The sequence below is a fragment of the Panthera tigris genome, chromosome D1, assembly GCF_018350195.1.
Source record: "Panthera tigris isolate Pti1 chromosome D1, P.tigris_Pti1_mat1.1, whole genome shotgun sequence".
In the NCBI taxonomy this organism is placed as follows: Eukaryota; Metazoa; Chordata; class Mammalia; order Carnivora; family Felidae; genus Panthera; species Panthera tigris.
This window is the reverse complement of record NC_056669.1, coordinates 65,115,045-65,136,973: the sequence shown is the minus strand read 5'-3', so window position 1 is coordinate 65,136,973 and position 21,929 is coordinate 65,115,045. Positions and strand designations below refer to the sequence as shown.

At 38.9% G+C, this 21,929-nt stretch overlaps 1 protein-coding gene across 5 annotated transcripts in view; it reads left to right on the top strand.

Moving 5' to 3' along the window:
* DENND2B (DENN domain containing 2B) overlaps positions 1-21,929 on the top strand; it is a 177,917-nt gene that overhangs the window by 22,965 nt on the left and 133,023 nt on the right. For 4 of the 5 annotated variants that reach the window (XM_042957454.1, XM_042957449.1, XM_042957451.1 and 1 more), the window contains exon 6: positions 5,205-5,256. The exons of the other annotated variant lie outside the window; for it this stretch is intronic. The gene's annotated coding sequence lies outside the window, so the exon portion shown is untranslated. The remainder of the gene's footprint in view (positions 1-5,204; positions 5,257-21,929) is intronic. 5 annotated transcript variants of the gene reach the window in all.

The window sequence follows — 21,929 nt, the reverse complement described above, 5'->3', positions numbered from 1 at the left end:
AAGATATGGGGGTGATTTGTTCAAGTGCATATGGGAAGTGGTGTTATCTTCAAAGTATTTTTTATGGAACACTTAGTGACTGGCTGATAATTAGTAAAAACTTTGCTCTTGGGTTTGTGGATTCATTGGGGAAAGAGGAGTGACACATAAGAGAAGAATAAAAATTTTAGATCCATTGGCTTAGAATATAAGAATTAATTATAGAAGCTCAGAGGAGAATATGATTATGAACCAGAGTGCCTTTAAGGAAGAGAAGGGATTTCAATTAGGCCTTGAAGCAAAGCATGGCTCTAAACCTGGTGGAGAGTTGCTAGGGAGAGTTTCCAAGAAGAGAGACAGTAGATCATTTGGATTGGAGCTGGGGAGAAATGTGATGCTTACTGAGCATCTTACTCGGTGCCACATGCCACACTCACTCTTTCATCTTCTAGTGATACGAAGTAGGTGTTGTTACTCTTGTCTTAAAGAGAGGGAATTCTTGTTTTACAAAGAGAAGAGCTGAAATATAAGTAACTTGCTGAAGATCACACAGGTAGTGAGTGGTAGAGCTGGAATTCTAACTCTTGGTTGTCTACCTCTAAAGTTTGTGCCTCCACAGCTGCCTTCCACAATGGGCAGTGGGAAGTTCAGTTGAAGCAGACTGGTCAGCTTGAATTCTGGCTCAGGAGTTGCAACTTTATCCTATATGCATGGTCTGGCTTTAAAGATTTTTGAGAAAAGGAGTGATGGGCAAAGCCATTTTTGAAGATTAATGTGACATCAGGGTACAGGATTTGTAACTTGCTCATCACAGGTAAGGTGCAAGATGTAGTTCTTAATAAAGGAGGTTAAAAAAAAATGTGAATGTAGGAAATATACCTGGATGTTTAAATTCCTGGCCTCTCCAGTAGCTTGGTTCACTGGGTAAGACTTTGTTGCACTGACCACAGGGCTGCTGGGGATCTAGAAAAGAGCTGGATCTGACCGGGCAAACATTGAACTGGAATGTGTATGTGGGGCAACATGGTTTGTCCTTTGTATTTCCCACATGTGTTGCAATGCTTTGGTGAAAGTTTTTTGTTTTGTTTTGTTTGTTTGTTTGTTTGTTTTTATAATTACCCTAGGACAGAGATCAATGTTGTAATTTGTTTAAGAGCCTTTACTAAGTAGGAAAGTTGAGCTCCCAAACCAGGGCTTCTGCTCTAAAGATCTCATTTAAGTTGAGGTGTCCTTTCCCCCCAACATTTCCTTGTTTCCTAAAAATGCTGAATTTTAAAATTTGGTATTGCCAAGGTAAAAATGAATTGAGATTCCGTTTCTTAATAAAACCAGTTAAGAGAAAATGCACTTTATTTCACTTTTTTGTCATGGAGGAACAATAGCATACCTTTGCAAAGTTACTGTGTGGGAATTTCAAAGGGATAGGAAAGCCAGGATTTAGAGATGTGCAGAGCTCTTCCTACCCCTCTACATTTCTTACCAGTAAGTTGTGTTCATATATACACCTAGAGAGCTTAGGGGGCCTTTGAATACCCAAGTTTATAGCTAGACCCTTTGATTCTCTGCAGATAATGGGCTCAGGAAGGGCAGCAGTGGGTGGAGCCATTTTATTAGAATTGTCTCCCACTTTGAATACAGTCTAGTGCAACTGGTTCTTCCTTGTGCGACATCTAGGCCTTTTTCTCTGAACTTGTCAGTACTCTAAAGAATTGGTTTTTAGGCAAGGGATACCAGGTAGTGGGGGAGTTGTGCCCAAAAAAGGCAGAAAATCAAGTTGGTCAGCTAGAGAATTTTTATTATTTGTTTGTTTGTTTATATATTTATTATTTTTTTTTTTAATTTTTTTTTTTTCAACGTTTTTTATTTATTTTTGGGACAGAGAGAGACAGAGCATGAACGGGGGAGGGGCAGAGAGAGAGGGAGACACAGAATCGGAAACAGGCTCCGAGCCATCAGCCCAGAGCCTGACGCGGGGCTCGAACTCACGGAGCACGAGATCGTGACCTGGCTGAAGTCGGACGCTTAACCGACTGCGCCACCCAGGCGCCCCTATATATTTATTTTTGAGAGCAAGAGCTTGTGCATGTGCAAGCAGGGGAGGGACAGAGGGAGAGGGAGAGAGAGAATCTTAAGCAGGCTCCACAGTCAGCGCAGAGCCAGACATGGGGCTCAATCTAAGGACTGTGAGATCATGACCTGAGCCAAAATCAAGAGTTGGATGCTTAACTGACTGAGCCACTCAGGCGCCCCAAGGATTTTTATTTTAATTAATGTTAGAGTCAACCATAGTTTTGTGTAAAATAAAAAATGTAAACCCAACATAGGATCTCAGTTCTCTATACCCATTTTTACCTTAAAGAGCCTCTAACTGGAGAGCTTGCTTACCCCATTGATAGGGCTTTGATAGGTAAAATTCTCACGAGCGTCTCTGATCGTATCAGGACGACTCAGTTTGGGTTTTGGATCTCAGAGGAATGTGACTTCTCAGCATAGGGGATTTAGACTCGAAAGATATGGGTTCAAGTTCCAGCTTTGCCACTTTTGTTTAGAAGTGTCTGGAGTTTGATATCAGAGGGATTTCTTAGCTCAGTTTTTCTGGTTCTTCTAGGTGAGGGTAATGCTCTAGCATCAGACAGAGTTCATGCCCTGATTAGTCCCTTGGTTCCTTCTTGTAGTTTGTTATCTTGTGTCACCTGAAAGCCATTTTGTTTCATCTGTAGCCTGTAGTTATAGATCAGAAAGGAAAATCAGCTGGAATTTCCTCTAGAGAATGGCAAGCCTCATTGTTGGTGATCTTTTGGTAGGAGTTTCTGTGAGAATGCTCTTAAGTTTTGAGAATTGAGGTTTCAAATAGTGACTTTGGCAATGCTCTTATTTATTTATTTATTTTATTATTTTTTTCCACTATAAAGGTCTTTTTTTTATATGAAATTTAATGTCAAATTGGTTTCCATACAACACCCAGTGCTCATCCCAACAGGTGCCCTCCTCAATGCCCATCACCCACTTTCCCCTCCCTCCCACCCCTCAGTTTAGTCTCAGTTTTTAAGAGTCTCTTGTGGTTTGCTTCCCTCCCTAACTTTTTTTTTTCCCCTTCCCCTCCCCCATGGTCTTCTTCTGTTAAGTTTCTCAGGATCCACATAAGAGTGAAAACATGGTATCTGTCTTTCTCTGTATGACTTATTTCACTTAGCATAACACTCTCCAGTTCCATCTACATTGCTACAAAAGGCCATATTTCATTCCTTCTTATTGCCAAGTAGTATTCCATTGTATATATAAACCACAACGTCTTTATCCATTCATCAGTTGATGGACATTTAGGCTCTTTCCATAATTTGGCTATTGCTGAAAGTACTGCTATAAACATTGGGGTACAAGTGCCCCTATGCATCAGCACTCCTGTATCCCTTGGGTAAATTCCTAGCAGTGCTATTGCTGGGTCATAGGGTAGATCTATTTCCAATTTTTTGAGGAACCTGCACACTGTTTTCCAGAGTGGCTGCACCAGTTTGCATTCCCACCAACAGTGCAAGAGGGTTCCCATTTCTCCACATCCTCTCCAGCGTCTGTAGTCTCCTGATTTGTTCATTTTAGCTACTCTGACTGGCGTGAGGTGGTATCTCAGTGTGGTTTTGATTTGTATTTCCCTGATGAGGAGTTACGTTGGACAGTGCTCTTAGTTAAATGTCAGAGATGTTTGGTTGCATTTTTGGTTCATTGCTTACTCACACAGTTGTTAATGTTTTTATATTTGGTAAGCATTTGTTATTTTTATCATTTATTAAAGGAGTGATTTAGATTTTCTAAGGTAGCTGAAAGCTTTAGAAAAATAGGACTGGGGTATCCTTTTGGTTCTCAGATATAATCTCCTGTATAGTACAACCATTTGACTATTTTAACTCACTCTGCCTCCAAATATACTTAATCTCTCTCAAGTGATTTGCTGTCTCTCAAGAGATTTCACAACCTCTCTAAGAAACATTTTCTGAGCTTTCCAGACTGATAATCACAGATTATCTCCTTGTTATTAGCCTGAGTTTTCTTTTCATGTTTCTTGCTTTCACGGTTTTCCCATCCTTCTTCAACACACAAATGTTCACAGAGGGAACGAGTTGTCTTTCCTGGGCCCCAGTGGCAGCTACCAAATGTGCAGATTGCCTCTCTGGACTCATCCTTTCTTTCTCTTTGTCTGGCTAAACAAGCTGAGCACTCTGTATTTTTCTTTATACAACTCTCTTTTTAGACCCATGATTATACTTGTTGCTTTGTTTTTTGTTTTATGCAGGAAGTCAATATCAGATATGTAAGCAATTACAGGTTTCAGTGAAGGGAGCCTTTTGGAAATGAAATGTGCTTTTTCTTCCTATCGGCATGAATAATTGTGTAACATATGTAAATACTGAAGATGATCTTCTAAAAAAATATCAAAAGAATTTTGCCTAAGTCCCCTTTAAGAGCTTAAAAAGAATCCAGCCTTTATAAGATTACACTAAAAGTAACAGACTATCCCAACTGAGTCCCTTCTAGAAGTGTGGGAGTCATTTGTTTAAACCAGAACTTAGGATACCCAAGCAAATATGATAGAAAGAATCTACTTAACACTTTGTTAATAGCATAAGAAATAAAACTCTTTTTAATGGACATTTTGTGATAAAGGTCATAGTGATTAGAATATGTTGGGAACCCTGATTGTCAGTGCTCTGGAAACTACTTTGAGTAGACAAGTATAAATGTTAGTGGCTTTTTGTCTTTCTTTGGTGTGAAATTGGGATCTTGGATGTTAATTTAACTAAGAACAAGTTTGAATCTAGGTATTTGTGGATTTTCCCCCTACCCTTCTCCCTATTCTTTTTATCCTGAAGGCTAGTTGGAGTGGAGTGGCAAGTGCCTCTAACCAAGGTATCCTTGTGTTGGGATGTTTTATCAGACACTGGTCTGTATTATTGTCATTCATACACCCTTACTTGTGTTCACCATTTATTGAATATCTGCTGTGGAAAAAGCACTGGGTTAGTCCTTTTTAAGCATCTGTTTGTTCTCTTACTACTTTTTTTTTTTTTTTTTTTTTTTAGTGAACATCATATTAGGTGTTTGATGAATCAGTGAATGGGTAAAGCTAAAAAGTTAGAAATTATTTTTGGATATGGGTGTTGGATATCTCTTGATTTGAATGCTGCTGTTGGGAAGTGGCCATGCTTATATCATTCTGCCCTCTCTTCTAGGTGCTGTGATGACCCTTGACAAGGAGGCTGAGCATGTGGGGTATATTTTCTAGTGAGTGAACAGGGCCCGGTTAATTATTTTTGCTACCAGTTGTGTTAGATTACATTTTCTATTACCAGGAACTTCACTTAGCATAATATCCACTGCAGTAGAAAATACCCAGTGGTTGGTAGTGAGAACTACCTGGAGAGGGTTTTCCTGAAGGTCTGTTTTGCCAAGGATAGATTCTAGGTGCTTGGATCCAAAGGGCTTCTACACAGACCAGAGTGATTCTCACACTGGGACCCAAGGGGAATGGAAATTCTCTTAAAATGTTTTACTAGTATGGGAGGGAAGCCAAAGCTTTTGTTTTTCAATGGACAGTAGAATCTGTACTAGAGATGAAGAAAAGCCAGCTTACAGATGAATATTTAGTGTTCTATAGGGTTAGGGAAATCATGGAAAAATGGGATTTAAGGTCAAAGTGTTCATTTGAGTCCTTAATATCAAATTAATAAAAAAATCAGTTCCAAGGGTTTTGTTTTGCTATTTTTTTCCATATCTGTGTTTTGACAGGTCACTGTCTTAAATTAGAATAGTATTTAGGACCAAAACGTTTATATAGCAAGTGATATAGTAGAGTCATGGGAGATGGGCAGAGGCCACTTTGTGTCTTATTTCAGATGGACCATTTAAAAAATCCCCATGAGTAGCTTAGTGGTTAGAATTAGTTTGAAATAGCTTTGCTGAAAGGTATTGGTAAAATAACATTTATCAGTTTTTGTTTATTACTGATTTAGATAAAAGCAAGAAAGCCAATTTGAGAGCTGTATCATGTGCCTAGCCCTGCCCACATACAAGTTGCCTACTTAGTTCCCATGTATTTGTCACTGTTATTGGTCCCTGGGAGGCCAGGGGTAGATCTCAGGGTATAAGGCTCAGACTTGGTTGAAACCACATCAAGAGGTGCCTGCCTGGCTTAGTTGGTGGAACATGCGACTCTTAATCTTGGGGTTGTGAGTTTGAGCCCCATGTTGGATGCAGAGATTACTTAAAAATAAAATCTTCAAAAAAAGAAGAGCTGGCCCTGACAGGTTACTAGGGCTGTGGGTGTAGGGAAATGGGTGGATGGGACAGGGAAGAAAACCAGAAGGGCATGTAGTTCTGTGGAAATCGAGTAAAGAAATGAAAAAGTTATAACTCTTTTTTTCCCTCATTGACTTAGACCTCCATTCCATTGAAAACGTTTACTACTTGAGGTTATTTTATGAACCCTCATAGTAACTAGGTGAAAGCACTGTGACTTCTGTACACTGACGGGATGGACACTCCTAGATGATTCCCTGGATATGTATTTGGGTTGTTTCCATTCTTTCCCTCTTTTTTACCTAGGCTGTGATGCTGTTTTGTTTTTTTTTTAAGAAATATTCTGGCTTTGGTGTCTAGAAATTTTTAGGGCTATGGGGATCGGGGGCAGGGGTGCTGAGTGTGACATGTTGCCAGTATGAGAGGCTTTTACACCCAGACAAACTTCCAGGAAAGAGGGTCAGAAAATGTATACACAAAGTCAGAAGGGAAAATGGCATGGCAGGTAGTGTGACTGCTTTGGCCATTGTGACTGTGTCTGCTCAGATGGGCCTGATGGTTGGATGATGGAATGGTACTGAGAATATTTTATAATCCACATCATTTCTTAAAGATTTTTTTTCTTTAGGAAAAAGCATAGTACATTACATTGATTTTTGTTTTGAAATTTACATGACCTATCCATAAGTGAGCATACAGAGAAATGAACTTTCTTGAGATCACACAGCTCAAAAGATGAAGAGCCAGGATGTGAACCTAGACAGTTACACACTGAATGCCAAGCCTGTAACTGGTTCTGTATAGCCTCTAACTGGTCCCAGCTCTTCTGCTGTCCCTTTATAGTCTCTTCTCCACATAGCAACCAAAGTATTATGTGTGTCCCCTACTTTAGCCCTCATATTTATAGTTCAGATTTACTGCCCAAGTCCTTAAGTGCTCTAGCCTCTAGTCTTCCCACCTGCTGTCCACCATCCTCCCCATCTCTTCTGTCTCAGAGCCTTTGCCTTGTACCTGGGATATTCTTCTTGAATATTGCTAGTTTGTACCCTCCCTCATTTAGGTGTCAGCTCAAATGCATCTCCTCGAGGAGGCTGTCCCTGACCATCCTATGCAAACTTCTCTTAGTGAATCTTTAATCCTTCCTTTGTTTTTCTTTCTAAAATTATATTATGTATTTGTGTGTTTTTCCTGTTTGCTTTCACAAATAAATAAACTTCGTGGGATTAGGGAGTTGGTCCATCTGTTTACTGGTATCCTTACTTTTTAGAACAGTATGTGGAAAGTTTTCTTTAAATATTTGTTAAATGAGTAAGTGGTGTCATTTTCATTTGATGTTCATGTTTAACATGACTTCACTTGGATAAAAATAGTAGAGGGGAAAAGGATATGCAGGTGATACATACAAGTCTGGGTCTTACTTGCTTTTATATTTATTACCAAGGCTTTACCATAATATCTGGCCAAAAAAATGCTCAGAATATCTGAGTTGAACAAATGCACAATTTGATTTATTTTGGATTCCACACAGGAGTTCAGAGAAGGGAGAGAATAGTGTGGACTGAAGTCCTTAGAGAAATTTGTGGAGGACTTGTAGGCTTTCAAGGCGAGATTGAGTTTGGTTGGTTTGTTGTTGGTTTTGTTATTTAAAGCTGGAAGGACTCTTAAGATGATCTAGTTCAAGCTTCTTGGTTATAAATGGGGAAACTGAGCCCAGAGAGACAAGAACTTGCCCAAAGGCACACATGGTTTTGTTAGAACCATGTCTGGAATCCAGCTATTTTGATTCCTAGGTCAGTTCTCTTTCCTCTATACAGTGCTTCCTTCAGAATGAAGGAGGAGCTTTGAGGGGTGGGAAGTGACTAGGAATAGCATGAGCAAAGGCTCAGAGGCAGAAAAGATGTTGGCTTCTGTGGGATAGAAATTGGGATGGAAATTAGGCCATGTTAATTGAATCAGTGAGTTAATGAAAGAGATCCATGGGAGATATAGTAGGCTGTAGAAGCTGTGTAAGACCAGATCCTGGAGGATTATTTTTTTTAAATGTTTATTTATTTTGAGAGAGAGTGTGTGTGCGAGCAGGGAAGGGGCAGAGAGAGAGGAGAGAGGGACTCTCAAGCAGGCTCCACTCAGAGCCTGAAATGGCCGATCTCATGAACCGTGAGATCATGACCTGAGCAGAAATCAAGAGTCAGACTCTTAACTGACTGAGCCATCCAGGCACCCCTAATATTTTATTTTTAAGTAATCTCTACACCCAGTGTGGGGCTTGAAGTAATGATCCTGAGATCGAGTTGCATGGCTCTACTGACTGAGCCAGCCAGGCCCCAGATCGTGGAGAATCTTGAATGTTATCTTGAAGAGTTTAAATTTGGAATGACAGGGAGACATGTGAAAATACTTTAAATATTGTTCTGTATTTTCTCTTCAGTGAAGGTGACAAATAATGTAATATAGAAAATGGATTATAATTGAAGAATAAGTTGGAGCCTTGTAGGAGTTAGGAAGCCATTATAATAATCCAGATATCAGTGTAGTTTGGGGAGTAGTAACATTTCAGTTTTGTTTTGTTCTTGTTTTTAGAAATTGTGTATTTTTTGAAGATGATATGTAATTCTCTGACAAAAGGTGTGTACCCTGATTTCTAAGAGAGTTTGGGAGCAATAAGGCTGGAGAACCAGTATTTTACTTTATTTAATTCCATATATGTTGTAAATGAAATTTCAGTGTCTCGATGGTAATCCCTCTTAAGAAACCCAGGTCAGGTTAGTAAAGTAGGGATAGAAGATAACACTGTCCTCCATGTGAAGATCATCGTGGAGAGCATGGGCAGGGGCAGAAGGAGCAGATGGGCAGTGAATGAGAGCAGCTTCCAAAAGAGAGTCTGGACCTCTCTGTCACAGGTACTGCACTGTGGCTGGGGAGTCAGGCATCCAGGTTCCTCAGCCTGGCACCATTTCTTTCTTTCTTTCTTTCTTTCTTTCTTTCTTTCTTTCTTTCTTTCTTTCTTTCTTTCTTTCTTTCTTCCTTCCTTCCTTCCTTCCTTCCTTCCTTCCTTCCTTCCTTCCTTCCTTCCTTCCTTCCTTCCTTCCTTCCTTCCTTCCTTCCTTCCTTCCTTCCTTCCTTCCCTCCTTCTCCTTGGACACAAGAGGTCAGTGGGAGTAAGAACCAGGCTCCTGGGCCCACAAATGCTTTGGATGGATTGGTTGTGTTGAAGCTCGGGCCTACTCATGTAGTCCACATAAGTTTTCAACTGGAACTGATGAGTATAGACTAATACAACCCCTACCAAGCCAGTGAATTGGCACGGGGTATGATACTTTAAAAGTTTTTCCATCCTCAGGAATCTTTTTCCATCTCTAAGGGAAAACTTTAAAAGTCAGCATGTAAGTGAGAACACAGACCTTTAAATAATATCTCATACTGGATCTGAGAGTTTGGGTTGCAAAAAAATCCTGGAGCATTTAACATTCAACAAATACTTATTGAGCAGGACCTGTTAAACACCTAATACTGTGCTTAGTATTGGGACTTTAATCTTTTGATCATGCTGCATCAAATGTTATTAATAAGATATTAACATTTGGCTCTATTTCACATTCAGTTTAGCCCCCAACATTATATAGCTCGTCCATAAACCCTCAGTTAGTTCAGACTGTTCACTTACACTTGCAGTCACTTGTTGAACGTTTACTATATAAGAAGCAATATGATGAATGTTGAGGCAGTTTTGAAGGTGAACAAGGATTAGTGAGGGTCCTCAACTGGTCACCTGGAATATACCAGGTAGATCTGGCAGCTGTTAAGTTTCCTGGGATTCCTAGCCCAAGAGGAGGGGGTTTCAGCAGTAGTGCATCCCTCTTCACTTGTTCTGCTCACACTAGGTCCTCCCCTGTCCCCCTTGCCACTGTTCTCCAAGCCTATCTTTAAATTTAAGAGAAATCAAAATTAGCTCCTTTGCATTAAATTGGGGAAGTTCCATTAAGGGCAGCACTTCTCTGATGAAACTTTCAATAAAGTTTGAAATCTTTCCCAGAGAATCTCTTCTGTCTGTGTAATCTCAAAGAAGAGGCTTCTCCATGGGAACTTTCCTCCTTCCTCTGAAAGTTGCTTTGCCTACAGTTGGACACACAGTATGCAGCATTCGGTATTTCTCAGGCTCTTCACTTTGGCCTGCTTCACTGGCTCTTTGTGGAGATGCCAGGAGGGGCATGTTGCCTTGTTTTTATAGAGTGAATGACACAAATGAGAGGGAGGCAATCATGCTAAATTTTCCCATCATTTGGAAAGGCAGCTGCTCAACAGAAGAGAGGCAAAAGAAGATGGATGCAGAAGAGTGTTTCATCGAGGCTTTGAATTGCCAATTGGAGTGAGGTTGTTTTCCCCTCCTTTGCTTGGTATCTGGAGCCAGTTTGTACATTGTCTGTTGGGGTTTGCTCTGCTTTATTCATGTCTGCAACAACACTGAGAAGCATATTTTATTCTTAATTTTGGTACCCTCTTCCTGTGGGATCTCAGCTATCTTCAGGGCTTCAACTATTTCCTTTTGTTTTTTTTTTTTTTTTTGCTTATTTATTTATTTTGAGAGAGACAGAGACAGTGCAAGTGGGGAGGGGCAAAAAGAGAGGGAGAAAGGGAGAGTGAGAAAGAGCACGTGCATGCAAGTGCATGAGTGAGGGAGGGGCCGAGGGAGGAGGGGAGAGAGAGAATCTTAAGCAGGCTCCACACCTAGTGCTGAACTGGCGCTCCATCTCATGACCAACCATAAGATCATGACCTGAAGCGAAATCAAGAGTTGGATGCTTAACTAACTGAGCCACCCTGGCACCCCTCAAATCCTTTTTATACCACTCATTATATGTGATCCTGGACAAGTCACTTAACCTCTCCGTGCTTCAGTTTCCTCATCTGTAAAATGGGGGTAAAAATAGTGCCTACCTCCTAAGGTCTTTGTGAAGACAAATGAATTAATATATGTACAGTACTTAGATGACCTGGCATGTAATTTAGTGTGTATAATTATTGCTGTTGGACAGCTGGATGATCTGCAGGCCTCTCAAAATTTCCCTGTTTAGTTTAGTACCTATCTCTATAAAGCTGTCTTTCTTCTGTATTCATGAGCTCCTTTATTGATATCAGAGTCATCTCTGATTTCTCCTTTTTTCTCAGTAATCATACTCGAAGTCTTGTCAGTTACATTTCCCAAGAGTCCTCCTCACTGTCTTGCCTCCAACTCAGTTAAAGATTTGACCATCTTTTTTGTGGAATGCATCCTTAATGTCTCAGAATGCCTGCCCGTGGATGTTTTTCAGTCAGTCTCTCAGGCTGCTCCCAAGAGTGATCTTTCTAAAGTAGTTTAATTATCATAGTTCCTTTCTAAAAACCCTTTCCTTTTTTATGAGGAATAACATACAGTAAAGGGCACAAATATTAAACATATAACTTACTGGCTTTCAGCATTTGTAGTCACCCGTGTAACCACTCTCAGATCAAGATATAGAACATTTCCAGCTTTATGTCTCTTTTGAGGTAGAATGTGCATTCCTACCCCTAACCACTCTTTTATTACCATTTGTTTTGCCTTTTTTCTTTTCAAATCTTTACAAATACTTAAAATAGAATTCTTTTTTCCAGTTTTATTGAGAAATAATTGCTATACATCGCTGCATAAAACTAAGGTGTACAACATGATGATTTGATTTTCATGTATCATGAAATGATTATCACAGTAGGTTCAGCTAACATTCATCTTGTATAGATATAATAAAAAGAAAAGAAAGAAGGACAGAATAAAGAAAAAAATTTATCCTTGTGATGAGAACTCTTAGGATGTACTCTCTTAGCAGCTTTCCTGTATGTCATATAGCGGTGTTAGCTATGGTCATCATGTATGTTACGTGCATAGTGCTTATTTGTCTTGTAACTGGAAGTTTGTATCTACTGCTAACCACTTGTGTATCTCCATTTTGCTTTTTCTTGATCTTTGTGTAAATGAATCATAAAAACCCTTTATTGATTCTTCTTGTTCTATATCTTTGACAGAGTAATTCTAAACTCACTTAATGTGACATTCAAATATGTTTGTCATCTGGCTTTTACTTCAGGTCCTTTGCACGTAGCCTGCCCTTCCTGCCATGCATGTAGTGTACAAACACAATAGGCTCTTTTTCCCTTTCATTTTTTTGTGCCTGATATTCTCTTGGCCTTCTACTTCATTCCCTGGCAAATTCATCCTTAAAAACTCAGTTCTAGGCAGAATCAAGCCCTTCTCTGTTCTCTGGAGGCATGATTATTATAGTTGGTTACTTATTTACATGTCTTTCTCCTCTACTTATCATTTTCAAGAGCCCATGGATGGGGCACCCCCCCCCCCAGTTTTACACAGGTAATTCATATTTTCTCCAGAAAAATTAGAAAACAGAAACAACAAAAAAACCCCAAAACCCATTATATAGAGATGACCATTGTTTACATATATACCAAAATATATACCAACACTGTCATTCATTCACAAAATAAACATTCATTCACAAAATACTAAATATCTACTTTGTTATTTACATTTAGTTCCCCCCCCCACTTTTTGTTGTTATAAAAACACTGTTGAACATCCTTATGCCTATATTTTAGTGCAGTTCCCTGATTATTTTTGGAGGATACATTTGTAGATGTAGATGAAAGAGATGAACATTTTTAAGGACTTTTGATACACTTAGCCAAATCACTTTCCAAAAAGTCTTTACCCTGGGTACACTTCTGCTAGGGTAAGAGTGCATGTTTTCAGCTGTCTCTGCGAAACTAAAAAGAAGGAAAATGGTATTTTGTAAATCTGATAAGATAAGAATGGTTTTGCATTACTGTTTTAATTTGCATCTCTTTGATTGCTACTGAGGTTGAGTATTTTCTCATATGCTTAATACCATTTAATTTATATTATATAATTTATATTTCTTATGTGATTTATATGTTCATGTATTTGTACTGATTTTATCAATGTTTTTAATATTAAGGATATTAAGTCATATATACTACATATATATCCCTCATTTTGTCATTTATCTAACTTTAATTTGTTTCTAAATATAAACATTTTAAATAATTTAATGTAGTGAAATGTATTAGTCTTTTATTATTGTTTAAAGTTTATTTATTTATTTTGAGAGAGAGAGAGGGAGAGAGAGTGCACGCATGCAAGCATGCATGCATGGAAGAAGGACGGAGAAAGAGGGAAAAAGAGAATCCCAAGCAGGCTCTGTGCTGTGAGCCTGATGCAGGGCTTGATTTCATGAATCATGAGATCATGACCTGAGCTGGAATGAAGAGTCAAATGCTTAACTGACTGAGCCACCCAGCCACTCCAAATTTATTAGTCTTTTAAATATGTTTTTTTAACCTGTGGTGTCATTCTTAGAATGATCTTCCTGAGGGAATATTAGATAAATATCCATTATATATTTTTCTACTTCTTTTGTAATGTCATTTTGTGCATTTAAATCTTTACTCAATCTGGAACTTATTCTGTTACAAAATCATACTACTAATGATAGCTAATTTTTTGAGTGCATATTATATGCTAGGCACTTGCTTCACTTATACTGACTCATTTAAACTTTCAACAAACCTGTGCTATAAGCACTGTTAGTATCACTGTAAATTGACTTGCTGAAGGTTGCTCAGCTAGTAAGTTGCAAAGATAGGAGTCAAGTTCAGATAGTTGAGCCCTAGAGCCCATGTCCTCAACTACTCTGCTAACTTAATTTTTTCCCAATGACCTAATGTCATTTTTTAAGGAATCCATTCTTTCGCCACTGTTTTGAAATTGCCAATTTTAATCATATGTTAAATTTATACAAATACTTAGGTATGTTACAAACTTTTGTTCCACTGCGCTGTCTTTTTGGTGATAATGCCACACTGTTTTAATTTGTGTAGTTGAAAGATGGTATTCTCCTCACCTTTGCATCCCCAGTGCTTAGCAGTGACTGCTGCCTTGTAGGTATTTAATGAATATTTGCAGAATGATGTCACTCTTGGAGGTTCATGGATAGAATTCAGAGGGTCTGCAGCTTGGCTAGGAAAAAATTACATCATCATTTTCATTGACCCCAGACTGAAATTCAATATTTCTTTTAATTATGAATATAGGCAATAAAGCACAGTAGTAATAGCACTACCTTTGACTTCGTCATGGATATTTGCCAGGGTGAACCTTAGGTTAAAAACTCTTGCTTTATTGTATTTCTTTCTTGGGGCCATTTTATCTTTGTGTCTCATACCTAGGCAGTGACTGATACTTAGTAGTAGATGCCCAATAAATATGCTAATTTTAAAAACTTTTAATTTTCAAATATGCACAAAAGTCAAAGAACTGCATAATGAACTCCCATAATGACTTCTTCATCCAGCTTCAAATATTATCAGCATTTTTCCAGTTTTGTTTTATCTATCTGTCCTCATTTCTGGATTATGCTATTTTACCCAATGATATTTCAGAAAGCAAATCTAATTGATAAGGACTTGAAAATATATAGCCCTTCTTTTTTTTTTTTTTTTTTTTATATTTATTTAGTTTTTGGGAGACTGCAAGCAGGGGAGGGGCAGAGAGAGGGGACAGAGGATCCAAAGCAGGCTTTGTGCTGACAGGCTGATAGCAGCGAGCCTGATGGGGAGCTAGAACTTACGAAATGTGAGGTCATGACCTGAGCCTAAGTCGGATGCTCAACCAACTGAGCCACCCATGCGCCCCAGCCCTTCTTTTTTTTTTTTTTTTTAATGTTTGTTTTTATTTTTGAGATAGAGAGAGACAGCCTGCTCACGAGCAGGGGAGGGGCAGAGAGAGAGGGAGACACAGAATCTGAAGTAGGCTCCAGGCTCTGAGCTGTCTGCACAGAACCTTATGTGAAGCTTGAACCCAGGAACTGTGAGATCATGACCTGAGCCGAAGTCAGACACTTAACTGACTGAGCCACCTAGGTGCCCTCGAAAAACATATGGCAATTCTTAATAAATTTAACAAAAGTAAACTAATTCCTCAATATCATCTGTTACCCAGCTTGTATTTAAATGTCCTCTATTGTCTCAAGGTGTCTTTTACTTAAATTGGATTTTTGAATTGGGATCCATGTAATACCTACACTTTGTATTTGGTTGATATGCCTCTTCTTGCATGTTAAAGACATATAAATTATTTGTTAACTTATCTTCATGTTCTGATACTGCTCCCACCCTCCTTCTCTGTTGCTTACTTTGGTATATTTTTACTGGTAACTTATTGTTGACAATTGCTCTTTTCCCCATTTAACATTTTATTCATCATTTTAGTAAATTGTTGATTTTGGTTATTTAGTCTTATTTTTAAAACTTGCGTCATTTAAAGTTGTTCTTTCAGCCATATTTTGGACTGAGGTATGTGATGCATAAATTTCTTAAGATCAAAGCTCTAACAGATACTTCTTTTTCATTTTCTCGACCAGTCTAACCTTGTTAAATAATTTCAGCTTGGGGTGCCTGGGTGGCTCAGTCAGTTAAGTGTCTGACTTTGGCTCAGGTCATGATCTTGTGGTTTGTGAGTTCAAGCCCTGTGTTGGGCTCTGTGCTGATAGCTCGGAGCCTGGAACCTGCTTCAGATTCTGTGTTTCCCTCTCTCTGCTCCTCCCCCACTTGTGTGAGTGTGCTCTCTCTCTCAAGAATAAATGAACATTAAAACAATTTTTTAAAAGTAAGAATTTGGGGTAAAAAAGTAGTTTCTCTGGGGCACCTGGGTGGTTCAGTTGATTAAGCATCTGTCTTCAGGCTCAGGTCATGATCTCATGGTTTATGAGTTCAAGCCCCACATCGGGCTCTTTGCTGTCTATATGGAGCACACTTCACATCCTCTGTCCCCCTCTCTGTCTGCCCCTCCCCTGCTTGCACTCTTTCCTCTCAAAAATAAATAAATAAAAACTCAAAAAAATGAAAAAATACTTTCTCTGAGAGTTTTATACACATCTGTGGGCCTTAATTGTATCCTCTGTAGAATTGGAAGAAATTCAGATTTGGGTCTTTTCTACAGGCAGAATTTTTTCTTTTCTTTATACTTCAAAAATATGAGAATGTGATAGTGTTAGTCTGTGGTTGTTGATTTTTTTCAGAATTCCATACATCTTTTGTATTTGGACCAAACTCTTTTTTCTGGACAGTTTGCTTCCATGAAAATTTTAATTACAGATTTGAGCCCATTTGCTGAAAGACTTCTACTATTTGCAGGGTGGTTCTCTGAGCTGCATTCCTTCTCATGATTTTCAGCTTGTACATTCTTGAATCTCTTTTTATCTTTCATTAATTTCTGCATATCATATCTTTTTCTTGATTTCTTGATTGGTAGCATCACTTCTGTTTTTATCACATTCATCCCTTCATTGCTTTAGTATGGACCTCCTGTTTTTACAGCCTGTACTCGTATAGTCATTATGATGGTCTGTTTTATCTCCTTGAGAATCAGGAGATGCCAACTGTTCTGATTTGATTGATTCAAATTTGAATTGAATTGATTCAATTCAATAAATTTGATTGATTGTTTACTGTGGGGAAGGCATTCCATTATAGGGATTAGCTTTGTTTTTGTTTCCTAAGTTTTTTTTTCTTTGCTTGTATCTTTTTCCTGTTTATTAAGTTTTCTAAGTTTACTTGTTGATTCCCCTTTCATAGTTTCAGACTATTTGGTTTGCACTGTATTTACTGAGATTTGTGAGAAGTTCTTTTCAATATATTGAGATCCTATTTCAGCCTCATTATAAAGGGTTAAGGAATTGAGCCATTTTTAATTTTTCTGATGAAACGATCACCTAATTATAAACCCCCCATTTTGGAAAATGACTTCATAAACGAGAAGTGAAATTCCAGATTCCCGTTTCGTTTTTTTAAGTTTATTTATTTTTTATTTATTGAGAGAGAGAGAAAAAACATTAGAGGGGCAGAGAGAGGGGGAGAGAGAGAGAATCCCAAGCAGGCTCTGCACTGCCAGCATGGAGCCCAATGTGGGGCTGGAATTCACAAACCACGGGATCATGAGTTGAGCTGAAATCAAGAATAGGACGCTTGGGGCGCCTGGGTGCCTCAGTCGGTTAAGCGTCCAACTTCGGCTCAGGTCATGATCTCACAGTTTGTGAATTTGAGCCCCACGTCAGGCTCTGTGCTGACAGCTCAGAGCCTGGAGCCTGCTTCGGATTCTGTGTCTCCCTCTCTCTGCCCCTCCCCTCCCCTGCACATGCTCTGTCTTTTTCTGTCTAAAAAATAAATAAAAAATTTAAAAAAAAAGAAAAAAGAATAGGACGCTTAACCCACTGAGCCAGCCAGGAGCCACCTCCCCACCCTTGTCCCATTTCACTTTTGTTAAGATGAATTTGAAGGAAGAGCCCTACCATGATGGGAGAAAGCTCTGTATGAACATGTGGCTTGTGCTTGAGAGACAGTGCTTGGGCATGCTTCTGGAGAGCTTCCTGACTCCTGTAGCCTCCAGGTCTGTGAAGGCAGTTGCGTTCCTGGTGTCCCCTTTCTCAGTCACTCTGCTCCCACTTGGCTAGAAGTGGGAGAAGGCATTGCTGTCATTCATTCTGACTCTTTTGCCATTTCTGTGTCTGGTGTTTGAAAACTCCCAGGATAGCAAAGGAACAATTAGGAATATTTTTTAAAAAATGAATGACTCAGGGCGCCTGGGTGGCTCAGTCGGTTAAGCGTCTGACTTCGGCTCAGGTCATGATGTCACGGTCTATGAGTTGTAGCCCTGCGTCGGGCTCTGTGCTGACAGCTCGGAGCCTGGAGCCTGCTTCGGATTCTGTGTCTTGCTCTCTCTCTGACTCTCCCCTGTTCATGCTCTGTCTCTCTCTGTCTCAAAAATAAACATTAAAAAAATTTTTTAAAAAAATGAATGACTTAGTAACAAATCCTTTCCCAAATGAGATGGTTCCAGTTTTTGCTTTCAACAAAACTGAAAGAGTTGCCCTCTGGTAGATGATTTAAAATAATTAAAAACATTTTTTTAATTATTTATTTATTTTTGAGAGAGAGAGAGAGAGAGAGCGAGCGAGCGAGCATGCACACAAGCCGGGGAGGGGCTGTGAGAGAGGGAGACACAGAATCTAGAAGCAGGCTCCAGGCTCTGAGCTCTCAGCATAGAACCCGATGTAGGGTTTGAACTCATGACCTGAGCTGAAGTCAGACGCTCAACCAACTGAGCCACCCAGACATCCCAAAATGATTTTTGAATATAGATCACTGTGTAATTTGGGCATCTAACTCAGAGTGCAAAGATTGATATTGCTATAACAAAAGTTCTTTCATTCCTATGTAGTTATTTATGTGAACAAAGTTTTTTGGCCCTTGCAACATATAGACTAGAAATACAGAAATTAATGCATTTATTAGAGAATTTTGCTTTTTATATTTAATACAAATTTGTAATATGAATGTTTTGATCAGTTGCATAATAGTAATAAATATAATGAAAACTCAATCCAAAAGAAATTATTTTTTGGACATTTAGAGTCTATATCATAGGATTTAAAAATATGTAAATGTATTTATATATAATACTTATATTGCAGAGAAATGTCAAAAATTGATCACTAAAAGATTTTCAAGCATAAATATTAGGATAAAATCCTGAGAAGGAAGTAAAAGGTAAAAGTTCATAGAGAAGAAGGAATGGGTATAAAATTTCATGCTTTTTTTTTTTTTAAATGGATGGTGATGGGGTGCCTGGGTGACTCAGTCAGTTAAGCATCTGACTTCAGCTCAGGTCATGATCTCACAGCTCGTGAGTTCAAATCCCGCGTTGGGCTCTGTGCTGACAGCTCTGAGCTGGAGCCTGTTTTGATTCCGTGTCTCCCTCTCTCTCTGCACCTCTCCTGCTTGTGCTCTGCCTCTCTCTCTCAAAAATAAATAAATAAATATTTTAAAAAATTTAAATGGATGGTGATGGATTGTAAATCACTATGGTATTCAGACTTCATTGGATGAATTTGGACTCATTTAAAAAAAGAGTAATGTAGTACTTTCATTTTAAAATGTCAATATTTATAAAATGCCAATATTTATAATAGGCTAGAAAGCATATTTCTACTACTGTTTATGATGCAAAAACATATGTTTAAAAGTAATTTTTAACTTGGACATATGGGAAGAATACTTGTTTTGTAAAATTCTTTTAGGGCAACATGAGAAACATTTATAATAGAGTATGATATAGGTGATTAACTAGAGGAGAATGAGGAATAATAAGGAAAAGATGCAAAGGAAGCCCCAGGATCACAGAAAGCAACCAGAGAAGGTGCTATTGGAGCTGAATCTTGAGGGACAATGGGAGTTGGCTAGCAAAGTAGAGGTGGAAAGGAAGGGGGAACAGTGTATACAAAAGACCTGGAGGTATAAAAGAACATGGAGACTTTGGGGGAGATGGCTGGAGTGGCATGAGGTGGATGGGGATTTACAGCCAGCCTGACAGTACACTTTGATGGCCTGGAAAGCAGAGGTGATGGGGGGTGGGGATGTGGAGGTGGGGGTGGGGGAGTGGAGGTCTTTTGAGGGAGCTCTCGCTAAAGGCCAGGCAGGAGGTAGTGAGGACAAGTGCAGTCCATTAATGGTGCTTTTTCCCCAGTGCCTCTTTTCCGTACTGGTAATCTTCTAGACATTCTTACAAATGTAGAGGTTCTTTTTTTTTAATTTATTAAAAAAAAATTTTTTTTAAGTTTATTTATTTTGAGAGAGGGAGAGAAAGAATCCCAAGCAGGCTCTGCACTGACAGTGTGTGTGGAGTCCGATGCAGGACTCAAACCCACAAACCAAGAGATCATGACCTGAGCTGAAATTAAGAGTTGGATGCTTAGCTGACTAAGCCACCCAGGGGCCCCACAAGTGTAAAGATTCTTATTTATATTCTGCTAGGGTAGAAAAGTGAGGTTCTATTCCACTTCTAGGTTTTGTACGTCAGTAGTGATGTGCAGGCTGAGATTAGCACTAGAGTCCAAGGATTCTTTCTACACACTGGCCACATGTTTAGTTGAGGCCTTCAGCTTGTCATGAAAAAGGCTGACTACGTTTTTAGAGCCCAAATTTGAGATCCTTGGGCCAATAAAGGGTTTACCCCCGCTGATTTGTAAATTTGTTTATGTGAAAAGCTTTTACAAACTTCTACAAATTAAATCAAATTTAACATATAAATTTAACTAAATCACCCTTATAAAGAATTCAACTGTATAAAATTTCTTTGGTCCCAGAAAAGGTAGCACACAAGGGCATACTTCTGGCCCATCTGGTACTGGGAATTCTTTTGTTTTCATGATGGAGAAGTTCCCCATTATAGGGATCAAAATAAGAGGGCTGTAAAATAAGACTATGTATAGTCCAGAAAAAACAGAAAAAATTGACTACACTTTTTGCCTGTTTGAAATATTTGTTCTGCAAAGTGATAGAGCCCTGATTCAGTGTTTGCGTAGAGCGGATTGAATGAACTCCAAAAGGAAATCATCAAAGGGTTGATTTGATACCACACAGAAACACGAGGTGATGAGATGAGTGGTTTTTCCACATTTTAATATTTTCCAGGATGACACTGAAAGCCTTGCCCTTAGAGAACCCGGAGCCACCTAATAATTCATTCTTCCAGGCTCTTAAGAAGGAGAAATGGAAGATTTATACCCGTTCAGTAGCTGCCCTGGGCCTTTCCTAGGAGAGCCTGGAAAGGAATTGAGGACAGCCATGGAAATATAACCAGCAAGGCCTAGCTCTTGGGGACAATAGGAGAGAATGCTGTCAAGCAAGTACTGAGTCAGTTCAGGAGACCTATTCTGTGCCATTCACTACTTAACACTTTCCTAAATCTTACTAATTGTCTCAAAGAGGAGGAAGTCAGGACTTGGAGAAATCAAGGAACTTGCCTGATCCAGAATTTGAACACAGGTTCATTTGATTCCAAAACCCTTTCCACTACACTGTGATGCTTCCTTGTGCTGAAATCACGGAAATGAGCAATATTCTGAATTGAATCAGGGAACTTATGGTATCCAGCAAACTGTTCTGAAAAACTCTGAGTATGCTTTATTTGGAGGCATTTGGGGAGAGGAGTAATTCTGGCTAGGAGAGAGGAATTGGGGGGAAATACTAGGAGTTCTTCAGATCGTCTGTTTCATGAAAAGGGATTTTGTGTTGTGGCGTCTAGTCCTTGGTGGTGGCTTGGAGGAAGTGGCTCCTGAACTCATTTGCCATGAGTAATCCTTGTGAAGGAAAATGCGAGAAGACTAGCACACTCCAGGGATATGGGATTTCACAAAACACGGTTTTTGTTTGTTTGTTTTCTTGAGGCCAACATGGGATTCCCAGATTAAAATTTTCTTCTCAGGGAAAGAGACTAGAAATAAACAAAAACCTCAAATCTTGTATCTTCACATCATGTAAGAAAGGGCATTTGAAAACTAGACTAATAAATAAAAACAAACAAGTAAATAAAATAGGATAAAAGGGCAAGCCCTTTCCAAGAAAGTACCTTATCCTCCTCTTGTACAAAATTAGGTTAGTTTTAAAATATTTTGAATCAAGAAAAATGACAACATAAAATTTATTGATGTGTTTGTCAGTTTGGGAACTTTTATTTGATGGTACAGTGTTAGGAGGGGCTTGCCTGTCTGGTT